Source organism: Rattus norvegicus, chromosome 3 (assembly GCF_021556685.1).
Source record: "Rattus norvegicus strain SHRSP/BbbUtx chromosome 3, alternate assembly SHRSP_T2T, whole genome shotgun sequence".
NCBI classification, from domain to species: domain Eukaryota; kingdom Metazoa; phylum Chordata; class Mammalia; order Rodentia; family Muridae; genus Rattus; species Rattus norvegicus.
The window spans coordinates 14,051,024-14,063,866 of record NC_141536.1 but is presented as its reverse complement, the minus strand read 5'-3'; the positions used below and the strand labels follow the sequence as shown (position 1 = coordinate 14,063,866).

Sequence of the window (12,843 nt, the reverse complement as noted above, 5' to 3'; positions counted from 1 at the left end):
CTGTCTAACCTGAAGCTTTGAGGTCCAGTCTCTGAGCCCTGCATGACAGTCCTTGCTTCCTGCTTTGAAGAGTGAGAGCCCTGCACCCCAAGTGCACCCCTGCAAGGGCCATGCAGGCACTGGTTTCGCAGTGCACCATCACATGGCCTGCTGGCTTTGAACCCCGCTTTCTCCAGGACAGTTTTGTTTGGGACCCCTATGAGACAGCAACCTGGGAGGGAAAGGGACAGTATGGCAGGAGCTTCTACACCTTAAAGAGGAAAGGATGGCACGGGAGAAAAGGATGGGGTGCAGAGAGCGAGAAAGGAGAGGCTGGACTGGCAAGGGGAAGGAAGGAAGCAGGCGGAACTCTGCTCTAGGCAAGGGTGTCATGCAAGGTTCTGGAGGGACAGCATGCCTGAGCCAGCTCCCTTAGGCACAGGGTAGAGCACCCTATCCACAGTGGGTTGGATTGTGTGGGGGGCTTAGGTGTTGGTACACTGTCCAGGCCCTCTGTTTGGGCTCCCCTCCCAAAGCCCACCTACCAAGGGTTAAAACCTTCCAGGCAAGGAGGAGGGAGCAAAGCCTACGTTGTTCTGATTTGCTTAATGAACGTTAATTAAGGAGACAGAAGATAGCTGATTCTTCTAGGACAGAGATGAAAGACCCGTTAATTAAATCTTGGGAGATGCTGGTGCTGTTGATCCTTCCTGACAGGGCTCAGCCTGCTGGGACTCAGAGCCCAGCACCCTGGAGGAGACCATGCTCTTGTAACCCAGCTTAGGGTCCTGTCCTGGATGCCCGGGGAAGAGGTCAGGGCTGGGTCCTGCCATGCTGAGGTCCCCTGGGTAGAGTAATACCTCAGTTTCCCCTCTTGCACAATGAATGCCGTTCTGGGCTTCAGGCCTTTGTGCGACTACCCACATGCCTGCACCTCAGTTTCCCCTTCCATTAAGTGGGGTACTACTTGCTCTGCATGCAGCGCCAAGAGCATGGGGGGGGGGTGGAGAACTGGAGTCTGCCATGGACTTAGATGTGGGAGGATCCTACAAGGCCCTACCCTGTTAGATAACAGCAAACCCAGGAGCATCCTGCAGGGTTGTTGTAGGAAACACCTTTCCATTCTGCTCTGATATACTCACTCCTCCACGGTTGCCTGCTCTGTGCTCCTCTATCCCCCAAGCGTCAGGGCCACCATGGTGTAGGAGACATAGACTGTCAGTGACTTTATCAACTCCCCTGGAAAATCAGGGCAACGGGGAGACAGTGACCTAGGAAGCAAGCAGACAGATTCAATGTGTCTGCTGAGGAGCCTGGAGGAGTTCCCAGGGAGGCACAAAGCGGGGCAATCAGGAAGGCTTCCTGGAGGAGGTAGCAGCCTGGACAAGATGGGATTTGGCGGGTGGTGGGGGTGACATGGAGAGGGAGGGTTCAGACAGATTGGAGTGGACAGGGTCCTTCAGCTGTCACCTCTGAAAGCAACTCACTGCAGGGAGCTAACAGTGTCAGACGGGCAGAGGGACAGCATTGTCCTGGAGGCATGTCACCATTCAGCAACTGTCTCAGCTCTTCTGTTGCATTCAGCCATTGCCAAACCCCGCCCCCCGCGCCCCAAATGTGCGATGAGTGAGCTTAGTGATCCGGAGATGTGAGGAAGCTACTCCTGTGGGTGCAGAGGCTGGAGGCAGGGATCCGAGGGATGGGTGGGATGGAAGGATCCTATCACTTGGAGAACTTGGAGGAACACAGAATTTAGGAGTCATGTGTCAATCATCAGTGAGGTTGAAGAGGAGGTGCCCTGCTTGGTCTGGAGATGTCAAGGAGGGCTTCCTGGAGGAGATGAAGTCTCCACTGAGACCCGGAGAAGGAGGGAGGATTGGGGAAGAGCATCCAGGCAGAGGGAATAGCATGTGAGAGGCTGAGGTCAGGGAGGAACGAAGGGGAGTAGTGAGAGGTTGGTGAGGTCTGAAGCAGAAAGTGGGCGGTGTGCAAATGCCCAAAGGAAGGCAAGGGGTGTGGGGCTCAGAACCGCCTTCCTGACAGCTCAGGAGCCAGGCGGTGTGGACCGCCCACTCCAGTGCCTAGGTGGGCTGGCAAGATGCTCCCTAGGGGAATCTAGGTACTCTCAAACCAGGAGTGGGTTGGGAGCCCAGGAAAGAATGGTGGCCTAGGCAGCCAAGCATGAAGTGTGTGTGTGTGTGTGTGTGTGTGTGTGTGTGTGTGTGTGTGTGTGTGTGTCTGTGTCTGTGTCTGTGTCTGTGTCTGTGTCTGTGTCTGTGTGTGTGTGAATGTGTGTGTGTGAATATGTGTGTGTGTGTGCATGTGTGTGTGTCTGTGTGTGTGTCTGTGTGTGTGTGTCTGTGTGTCTGTGGCAGGAAGGGAAGCGAGGGTGGAGATGGGGGTCCCTGACTGCTGCCTGGGTGGGGTTGTGAGCCTGACACTGAAGCACAGGTGAGTAGCAAGGAACGTGGCCTAAAGAAGACAGAGCAGCGGCCATTTTGAGAGAAGTGTCTAGAAGCCACTCTGTGTGTCCTTGGGCAAGATTGTCTTCCTCTTCGGGGCCCCAGAATTCCTAGCTGTATGATGAAGGAGCCTCTGAGGCTGTGCTAGGAGCAGCTTTGGGGTCTAGGCGGCAGAGCCCATTCCCACTGGCACTTCCCCTGGTGCCCAGTGACCCTTCTTGGGACTGGTACACTTCTAGAAAAGGCTGTGGGTCTGATACATTCTAGAGAGGGTATACATGAGGTGCTCAGTTAATCACACAGGATAAAGAACAAGTGAATGGACGAGTCGACGTGAGAGCAGAAACCAGGGAGCATGCCAGGAGAAAGCAAGAAGCCGGCGAGGTGGCTCCCACCTCCCACGGGGTTGGGGGTGGGGTTTCCCCAGAGACCCTGGCCCTTCAGAGGGGAAGTGAAGGCCAAGGGCAGGGAGGGAGCTGGCAAGCCCTTGACGGAAGTGATAGAGAGCCGCCTCTGCTTTCACGTGGCTTTATTTTGAAAACGTGAACTTTACAAATGTCAGAGGAAAGGCGAGCTCCGGTCTGGGACTGCGCTGGGAACCGCTTAGCATTTGCATGGCTTTGCTAATGGGTCTCTTCTGGGTGGTGGGAAATTTATGTCCCGCCTGCTGGGGCCCCTGCTGAAGGCTAAGGCCAGGGGACATACAAAATAAAACAGTGTGGCTGCCAGATCTGAGATCCCCCGCCGGCGGCGAGCAGAGCATGGGTAGCAATGGAAGCAGGTAGGCTGAAGTGTTGAAACTGCAGGTCCTGCCTCCTGCTCATCCCAGCCACGGGATCCCTCTTCAGGATGGTCCTGTCAGGAAGGGCATTAGCTCCACACTACGGGAGTGGGAAACAAGCTTCCAGAAGCCAAGAGACTCACTTAGTCAGAGAGCCAGGCAGGAAGTGAAGCTGCCTCCAGCCCTCCCGTGACTCACCTTCCCCCTAGTGCAGGGGCTCTCAACCTTCCAGAGGTTGATGACTCTCTGGTACAGTTACTCTTGTTGTGGTGACCCCCAACCATAAAATTACTTCATTGCTACTTTGTAACTGTAATTTTGTTACTGTTTTGAATGGTGGTATAAGTATCAGATATCGGGATATCTCATGTCTGAGCCCTACAAAAAAGTTCCTTGATCCCAAATGGGTTGAGACTCACAGGTTCAGAACTGCTGCTCTAGGATCACTTACCATTGGCTCCAGTATCCTTGGGTCTGTGTGTGGGGAGCTCCTGCTAGGCCTTGGGGCATGGTAAGCACACAGCACCCAAACCCATTCTTGTCCTCATGGTGGAGTCTCAGAGGAAGTTGCCACCTTCCTAGGTTGCTTCTTGGTCCTTGTTTGCAGCCTGCTTTGCTTAGGCGAATTGTCTTAAAGAAGAGTTGGGCCTGAGGGCAGGGACAACATTGGAGACACATGGTTTGTGGGATCTGTGCTTTTGTGACTGTTATGTACACACAGGCATGGCACCTTTGAAGGTGTAGGCACGGTGTGTGTCTAAGTATTTGGGTGTAGGTGGGTGTTATGTGGGTGTATGAACACTCAGTACATATGTATGCTGTGTGTCTGTGTGTGCTGTGGAAAGATGTGGTATGGTGAGTGCATGCACATAGTATGCAACATGGGTGTGTGTACCCATGTGTGTACATGTGGTGTGGCATGTAGGTGTGCGTGCTTGTGCTGTGTCAGTGTGCATCTGGTGTGTGGACATGTGTATGAGGCTCTGGTGCACATGACACACATGTGCTATGTATGTATATATGCACCAAAGCCAACCCAAGGTCCTGTTTAGTCCTATCACAGCCTGGGGCCCTATGGCCAGTAGAGATGGTCCTTGGGGCCAGCTACTGGGCATTCTGTCACCACCAAAAGGAGGTCATTGAGGGCAGGACACTACTGGTTCCTATGACCATCAGTGCTTTGCACTGTGAGTGGCTGTGTCTGTACCTCATGTGTCTGGACTCTTCTTGTCTTCTTGGGTCCCCCTTCTCAGAGGGTTGTGTTACGGGTGACTCGGCCTGGTTCTGAGTCTGAGTGCTTTGGAGAGGGAGGCAGGTTATCCCTGCCAGGAGCAAAGCCTCCTGTCGGGCCTCCTGGCACGCATACCGGAGAACCTGACAGGTGACAAATGTCACAGGCCTCATGTACTCTCTGCCCACTTGAGAGTCGGGACACCCTCTCCTTAGCCTCGAAGGGAGGTAGGAAGAGGGACGTCACGGCCTGGTGGCAGGCAGAGGACAGGCAGGGCAGGCTGCCAACTGAGGCCCCTAAATAACTGACTGACCGGCCCTTCTGCAGCTCATCCCAGCCGGGGGACAGGCTCCGGCTTCATAATGTGTGATCGATGGGCCTAATATGGGATTGGAGACGCCGGGCTGGCAGCCCCGGCCTGGCCTGCCGGCTGCCATTCGCCCATATATTTATTTATTTATGGGTTCTCCTCGATGGCAAAAGTCCAAAAACAATAAAAGAAATTGAATTGCATATCAGATAGGACATCAGAGGGAGATACGGCCATAAATCGCACCGTATTTATTCCATAAATATCAGCGCCTCGCGTGTAGCCAGCGCCTGTTACCAAGTTATAATCAGAATCTGGTCCCCCTTGACACTCGCTGCCAGCCCCTCCCCATAGGACAAACAGGCTGGATCCCCAAAATACATAACAATTTGCTCAAGCCACCTGCCCCCATTGAAGAAGGCATCTGCTCACCCTGGCTGCCCCACCCAAAGAGACACTTGTATTAGAGAAAGGACAGGAAGTAGTTCTTGTGACAGGCTGACTAGTTTCAAATGCACAGAGCGTGGTGGGGTTGTAGGGAGTGTCCCCAGAGCTTCTGTCCCCTTGTGGCTCATTCACCACAAACTGAACGTCGAAGTACCACATTCTCTCTGTGTGCCACGCTCGGTGTGGGCCTGGGCAGCCCGCTATTGCCACAGCGATTGCCACAACAGAGGTGACAATCTTCTAAAGAAGAAAGGTTTGCTTTGGCTCTAGGCTTTGCAGCTCTAGTCCCTGATTGGTTGGCCTTGTTGCTTTGGATCTGTGATAGGCAGCGCACCATGACAGGGTGGGTAGGGCATAACCTGTCCATGTAGCCTGGACTCAATAGGCAGAAGAATCCATTTTTTTTTTTTTTGGTTCTTTTTTTCGGAGCTGGGGACCGAACCCAGGGCCTTGTGCTTCCTAGGTAAGTGCTCTACCACTGAGCTAAATCCCCAGCCCCAGAAGAATCCATTTTTTAGATTGCTGTGTAGTATTCCACTTTTGGAAGGTATACTCGTTCACCTACTGCCCTGTGTGGACACCGGACCAAATGGACCAGATTTCTAATCTTAGGCTATCAGGAAGAAAGCTATGAGCACTCTTAAGTGAGACCTTTTGTGAATGTCATGGGTCATTGACACCAGGTTCTTTAAAGTGGCTGCGACATTTCATCCCCGTGCCCCTGCCAGCAACACATGAGAATTCTGGGTGTCCCTCTGGGTTTGGGTAGGAGACAACGCCGTCTTTCCTATTTTAGCCATTCGCTGGCTGTGCACAGAGATATCCACGGCTATGATTTGCAATTTTACTGCCAATACTTACTCAGGGGTCTGCCTAGCCTGCTCACCCTGCCCCTGTGACAGCCCTCTGCGCTCTGCCCTGTCCCATAAGCCAGAGCAACCTTGATATTACCTCACCCCATTGGCTGAGGACTGGACCCTGGGCTCCTTGGTCCTCTTCTCCCCTTATCCACCTGCTTACTCTTTCCTTCCTCCCTCCCCACCTTCCCGGTCTCTTCTCTGTGATGTCAGCGTGCTGGTAGTTACCGTGATAACCATTTCTAGGAGCCACCAGACAGAGAAGGTTATGAGGTGAGGTTTCACCCCACCACGCTCTCCTGCCACAACAAGGCCAACCCCCCCTCGAAGCAGACCCAGTCACCGGGCCTGCCAATTGCCAGAGGCTCAATCAAGAATTGAGATAAATCTGACAGGCAACTGATATGGGCTGCCTTAGTTCTAAATGAAGGGGAAATTCACAGAATGTGAAATCAACCATTTGTTCCTCTAGTGAGCAAGCTGTGGGCGGTCCGCTCACACACAGCTGTGGGACCATTGTAAGACATTTCACTGTGGCAGCCATCTTGCCCTGACTCCATCACGTCTCATGTGATCTTAATTCTTTTTTTTTTTTCTTCTTTAATACCTCAGGAGAATGACCCCAGAACTTAACACATGCTAGGCAAACCTTCTGCTACTGAACTACATCCACCCTCTACCCTGTCCCCAACCCCCATTTTTCTTTTTTGAGACCCAGTCTCATTCTGTAGCTCAGGTTGGCCTGGAACTTCACATTTAGCCCAGGCTGGCTTTTATTATTTTTAAAAATGATTTATTTACTTATATTTTAATGTGCGTCTGTGTTTTGCCTTCATGAATGTCTGTGTGCAGAGTCTCTGAAACTAGAATTACAGACAGGTATGATTAGTTGTGGGGGCTGGGTTCTCTGGAAGAGCTGTCAGGGATCTTAACCACTGAGCTGTCTCTGCAGCCCCTGACTGGCTTTAAATTCATGGAGATCATGAGGCTGCTGGCTCCTCAGTGCTGGGATTAGAGGAATCATCTCTAGGCATAAATCTCTGGGTTTCTCCTTCCTTCCAACCCTAGACTTAACCCTGTTAAGTCTAAAAGTCTTCCCCACAGTGTAACGGGGGCAGTTAAAATGCACCACAGGGGCTAGGGGATTCCTTGGTTCCCAGAAGTGCCTGCCACAAAAGTCTGAAAACTCGAGTTGCATTCCTAGAACCCACATAAAAAGAAAAGTCTAGGATCCAGCCCTGGGGTAACGGAGACAGGAGGACGGCTGGGACTCCTGACCAGTTAGCTCAGCCTAGGCAGGGGCTCCAGGCCAAGGAAACCGGTTGTGTTTAAAATTATCTCATTACATTTATTCATTCATTTATGCTAACGGCTGTGCAAATGCTACGGTGGTTTGCATCTGGAGGTCAGAGGACAGCTTGTGGAAGTTTTCTCTCCTACCAAGTGGGTCCCAGGGAGCAATGGCAGTACTTCAGGGTTGGTTGCAAGCGCCTCTCTGTGCTGAGCCCTCTTCTCCTCTTGTGTGTCTAAGGAAAGCAGGCCTGGGGAGATGGCTCACCAGCGAAGACAATGGCCACTCTTCTAGAGGATCCAGGTTTCATTCCCAGCACCCACGTGGCAGCTTACAACTGTCTGTAGCTATGATTTCAGGGGATCTGGTGTCCTTTCTGGCTTCTGTAGGTACCAGGCATATAGGTCATAAACACACACACACACACACACACACACACACACACACGCACGGGGTGGGGGGCAGGGGGGTAAATCTTTAAAAAGAAAAGACCCTGAAGAGGGATACCTGAGGCAGATCTCCACATGTGCACACATGCACAAACATGCATGTCTGAACCCACTTACCCACCCACCCACCCCCATACATAAAAGGAAAATGAGATTAGATATGGGGGTAAGGTTGGCTGATCAGGCTTCCTACCCAAGCCAGGCGCCCCACTGCCTTTCCTGCCCCATCCTGAGAAGAGACAGTGAAGGGCCCTGGCTGATTTCTCTGCTCACTGCTGGTGACTCTGCCTGAGACAGAGTTGGGACAATCCAGGGTGACCTGGCTCTGTCATCCCACTCTTCCAGCCTGTCTCCCTTCCACCCACAGAAATCTCTCCTTCCCTCTGGCTCCTAGCTGGGGGAGGGGAAGAAGACCCAATTTATTTGGCAACAAATAAAGAGCTGCCCGATTAAGAGTGGGGGGGAGAGTTTAAAGGAGGAAAGATACGTCGGCTAATGCCATCTCCCGCGTCTTTATATTCTGAAGCCGATCGTTCTGGACGCGGGCAGAAGGCCTGATTTAATATCCTCATGGAAAATACTGCACCTGATCCAATTACCACGGGAATTTTGATACAGTCAGCAGTCAAGATGAAAGATTCAGAGACGCACACCGCAGGAGTAAACACACAGACCGAATTACCCACGCTCCTCCGGGACGACTTAGGAGGCTCGGGTCGTGGTGAGGGCACCTCGGGCCAGACCAGGGGGGCTCCGTGGAGGCTGGTTGCACAGCCCCTGCCCGGCATCCTCGAGGCCATCCACGCCTTTCATCTCCCACGCAGGGAAGTCCTGAGACACGGCAGCACGGGTGTGATGTAGTCCAGCCTGGTCCTCTCACCCTTTCCCACTCCTAATTGGTACTCCATCTGCCCACTCCTGCCAAGACTAAACAGGTTTCACCCTCACTGTCTGGGCACCCATGGTGTCCTGCTGTGCTTCAGGAAGCCAGTGTCTCTCTGCTACTCAAATTCTTCAGCTGCCTCTAGTTCTGAGAACATTCACCTTGCGGGAGTTACCCGCCGGGTCCCACCCCCAGACTGCGTTCTCTATCGGCCTTTCTTTAGGGCTGTGATTCTCAATCTGTGGGTCGAGACCCCTTTGGAGGGGTCCAAACAACTCTTCCACAGGGGTTGCCTAAGACCATCGGGAAACACATATATTCACAGTGAGATTCATAATAGTAGCAAAATTACAGTTATGAAAAGGCGAAGGAAATAATTTTACAGTCAGGGGTCAACCACAACATGAGAGACTGTATACTAGGGTAATAGCATTGGAAGACTGAGAACCATTGTTCTTGGGCCTCCTGCTTCTGCCTGTGTGTGGTTGTGGCTCCGCCTATGTCGGTCTTGGCGGGATACATATTTCCATGAGCCTAGGTTACAGGGTAACAGATTCGGTTTTACCCTTCGATGTTCCCACCCACTCCAGGCCACACCTCCCGGCCTTCAGACCAGGTCAGCCTTCCTAAGACTCGACTTCCGCCCTTTGCCACATAATATCTACTATTGAGGTCCCACGATGTCTGTCCCCGCTGCAGGGCTTGGACCACAGAGAGATCAGCAGGACCAGAAGCAACTTGTGCCTGGATGGCCCTGCAGACTCTGGACAAGATCCTTGTCTGCCTGAGCCTCAGTTGACTCATCTGTAGAAATGGAATAATCAGGTCGAGTTGGCAGACGTGAGGGAGCATGACTGGAGAGGCAGGGGCATGGTGGAATACATAGGGTATCTGGTAGACCCGCGCTGCCCAGTCAGATCTGCGCCCTGTAGTTCTACAGGGCTCGGACTCCTCAGCTGTGACAGGGGTCGGTGGGGAAAGAGCTGGTATCTTCCAGGCTTGACACAAACATGTCTTTAGCAAACATCAGACCGCCTTTTGAGCGCAACTCCTGCCGCCATTGCTACTCCTCCATCTTCCATCCCCACCCCCACTCCCTCACCCCCTCACTGCCACTCCCATACCCTTATCCCACCCCACCCCCACTCCTACACAACATTTAGTGTCTTGGTTGCTTCTCGAACATTGTTTAGGCTCCAGCAACCTCCTCACGCCCCACCGTGGTAGAGTGAATTAAGCCCGCATAGGTGCTCTCTGCCAAATCGTTATCCGAGCTCCCCACCCCCACCCCACCCCGTCCTTCTGTTTCAGGACACCCAGCTTAAAGCTCTGAGGGCTTATATCTTGGGAATGAACCACCAAATATGGTGTAAACAGGAAGATACAACTTTTGTTTTGCTTTGGAGTTTTGGAAAGTTGTTTTGCTTTGTTTGTTTGTTTCTGTTTTGTTTTTTGAGATAGACCTCTCTTAAAAAAAAAAAAAAAACGGGGCTGGAGAGATGGCTCAGCGGTTAAGAGCACTGACTGCTCTTCCAGAGGTCCTGAGTTCAATTCCCAGCAACCACATGGTGGCTCACAACCATCTGTAAAGAGATCCGATGCCCTCTTCTGGTGTATCTGAAGACAGCGACAGTGTAGTTATATATAATAAATGAATAAATGTTTAAAAAAAAGATTTTATTATTTTACACGGGGTTTGCCTAGTATACACAGGGTCTGGGTTTGATTCCCAACATCATGCTAAAAGAACTAAATAAAGTTTATACTCTAGGTGCTTAAAATATCACAGCAAAATTCCACTTCCTTGGGCTAGGGATGTATCTCATCATGAAAGCACTCCCATAATACTATGATTCATGAAAAAATTAACTGGGGGCTGGAATGATGGCTTGGAGGTCAAGAGCACTGACTGCTCTTCAAGAGATCCTTAGTTCAATTCCCAGCAACCACATGGTGGCTCACAACCATCCGTATTGAGATCCGATGCCCTCTTCTGGCCTGCAGGCGTACATGCAGGCAGAAAGCTGTATGATGTATACATAATAAATAAATACTCAAAAAAATTTTTTTAAAAATTAACCAAATGACTTTATTATTTTATATGGGTTGGGCATCTTGCCTGCATGTGTGTGCACTGTATACATATACATGCAGTATGCCGTATGTGTGCCATGTATGTCTGTGTATCACATGCATGCCTTGTATCCCCAGAGGCCAGAAGAAGGCACTAGATTCCTGGAACTGGAGTTACAGATGGTTGTGAGCCACCATGTGGGTGCTGGGAATCAAACTCGTGTCCTCTGGAAAAGCAACCAGTGCTCTTAATTATTGAGCCACAGCTCTGCTCCACTCCTAGGGTGGCTCTTAAGCCCAGAGCGAAAGTTCTTAGACAACAACTTTGGGACTTTGGTTTTAGCATTGGTGTTAGGTTGAGGAATGTCATACACAGAGAAGCACTCCCTTCCGTAAGCCCTGGGTAGATGCTCCACGTGACTGCCTTTGTTGTGCTGTCAGTACTCGCCAAGCTTCTTTGAAGAGTTATTAAATTACTGCTCTGCCCCAGCTCCAGGGCCAATCCTTGATGCTTTCAAAACACTTTGAACTTTCTGTATTTGGCTTTCTAAGTCTTCAGAGCCCACTGAGAGACCAGCCCTGCAGTTCCCCTCTTACACAGAAGCTCACTGTGTTAGCAAGTGTGAACCCCAACGCTCATGGCTCCTTTCTAAAGTCTGCAACTCACAATTCTGTGTCCAAAGCAGGGCCGGGTTTCCCAGGGAGAGTCAGAGGCTTAGCTCCTGCTTTGAGCACAATTCTCTACAACTCAATCAATGATGGCACCACTATGTTGCTCATATGTGGTACAAAACACTCCCCAGAGTCTCTGGGTCCTCCCAGATGTTTAGATGTTTATATCAAACTCTAGGGCTTCTTGGGGTTAGTGATGCTACCTTAGCATTGGAATGATCTCACTACTCCAGGGGACTGGAAGGTTACCTTCTTAACTGATTAATGGTCCGGCTGGATACTACACACACACACACACACACACACACACACACGTTCAACCCATCACCTGTAAGAATACAGAGCGCCTGAGTGGCCAGGGCTCTAGGCTAGTCAGTCTTTGGTTTCCCTCCCTGCTCTCATCAGCCTGAGCCCCTGCCCAGGGCCCCTGACTTGATTCCGTTGGGCTAATTCACTTACAGCTTCATTCTGCTCTGGTGACTCCATATCCTCCTCCTGGTTGGTTCAGCGACTATGGAGGACTTTTAATGACAACGATTGGATTCTGTGGATCTCCCAGGGCTTTTGTGGCAGTGTTGAGGTCACCCCAAGTACAGGAAAGCATTATTACCCAGGAAGAGACATGAGTGGGGGACAAAATGTGTATCCCCAAGGCCATAAGGATGCCCTGTGTTACTTCAGCACAGCATCTGGCCAAGGCCAGCGCCATGCATACTCAGGAAGAGAAGGCTGGCTGCAGAAAAACCTTGGGATTCGGGAGCACACAGGTCTGGGAAAAGCTCCTGCCACCCATCTTTATGGGCTGATTGTGGGGTCAAGTGACACTCTTTCCCTAGTCTCACCTGGAGCAAGCTCTTTTTTTTTTTTTTTTTTTTTTTTTTGGTTCTTTTTTTCAGAGCTGGGGACCGAACCCAGGGCCTTGTGCTTCCTAGGTAAGCGCTCTACCACTGAGCTAAATCCCCAGCCCCCTGGAGCAAGCTCTTAATCCTGTCTCCTTGATAACAGGTGTGAGTTCTAAGCAGGTCTGATCTCTGAGCAGGAGTAGGTGCTGAGCAGAGTGTGAGTACAAAGCAACAGGTGGGAGTACAGCTGTGAGTTTTGAGCAGGCATGAGCACCTGTGAGTATAGAACAGCCGGTGTGAGTGCTGAGCAGGTGTGAATTCTGAGCAGCAGGTGTGAGTGCTGAGCAGGTGAGAGTACAGCTGTGAGTTTGGAGCAGGCATGAGGGGGTGGGAACCTGTGAATGGAGAACAGCTGGTGTGAGTACTAAGCAGGTGTGAGTTCTGAGCAGCAGCTGTGAGCGCTGAGCATCAGGTGTGAATGCTAAGTATGCCTATCAACAGGTGTGAGTGCTCCATTGGTTTATGTGCTGAACTGTACTTGTATTGAGTGGCAGCTGTGTGTACTG

At 51.4% G+C, this 12,843-nt stretch overlaps 2 long non-coding RNA genes across 2 annotated transcripts; one reads left to right on the top strand and one right to left on the bottom strand.

The window, feature by feature from the left end:
• Positions 1-2,954: 2,954 nt before the first annotated feature.
• Positions 2,955-6,257, bottom strand: LOC134486281 (uncharacterized). The gene is made up of 3 exons (XR_015684930.1): positions 6,167-6,257; positions 3,674-3,870; positions 2,955-3,296 (listed from the first exon to the last, which is right to left on the bottom strand). It is a non-coding gene; the product is annotated as an uncharacterized LOC134486281 (long non-coding RNA).
• Positions 3,056-10,759, top strand: LOC147995415 (uncharacterized). Its single transcript, XR_015684931.1, has 3 exons — positions 3,056-3,222; positions 5,640-5,673; positions 8,334-10,759. It is a non-coding gene; the product is annotated as an uncharacterized LOC147995415 (long non-coding RNA).
• Positions 10,760-12,843: the final 2,084 nt, after the last annotated feature.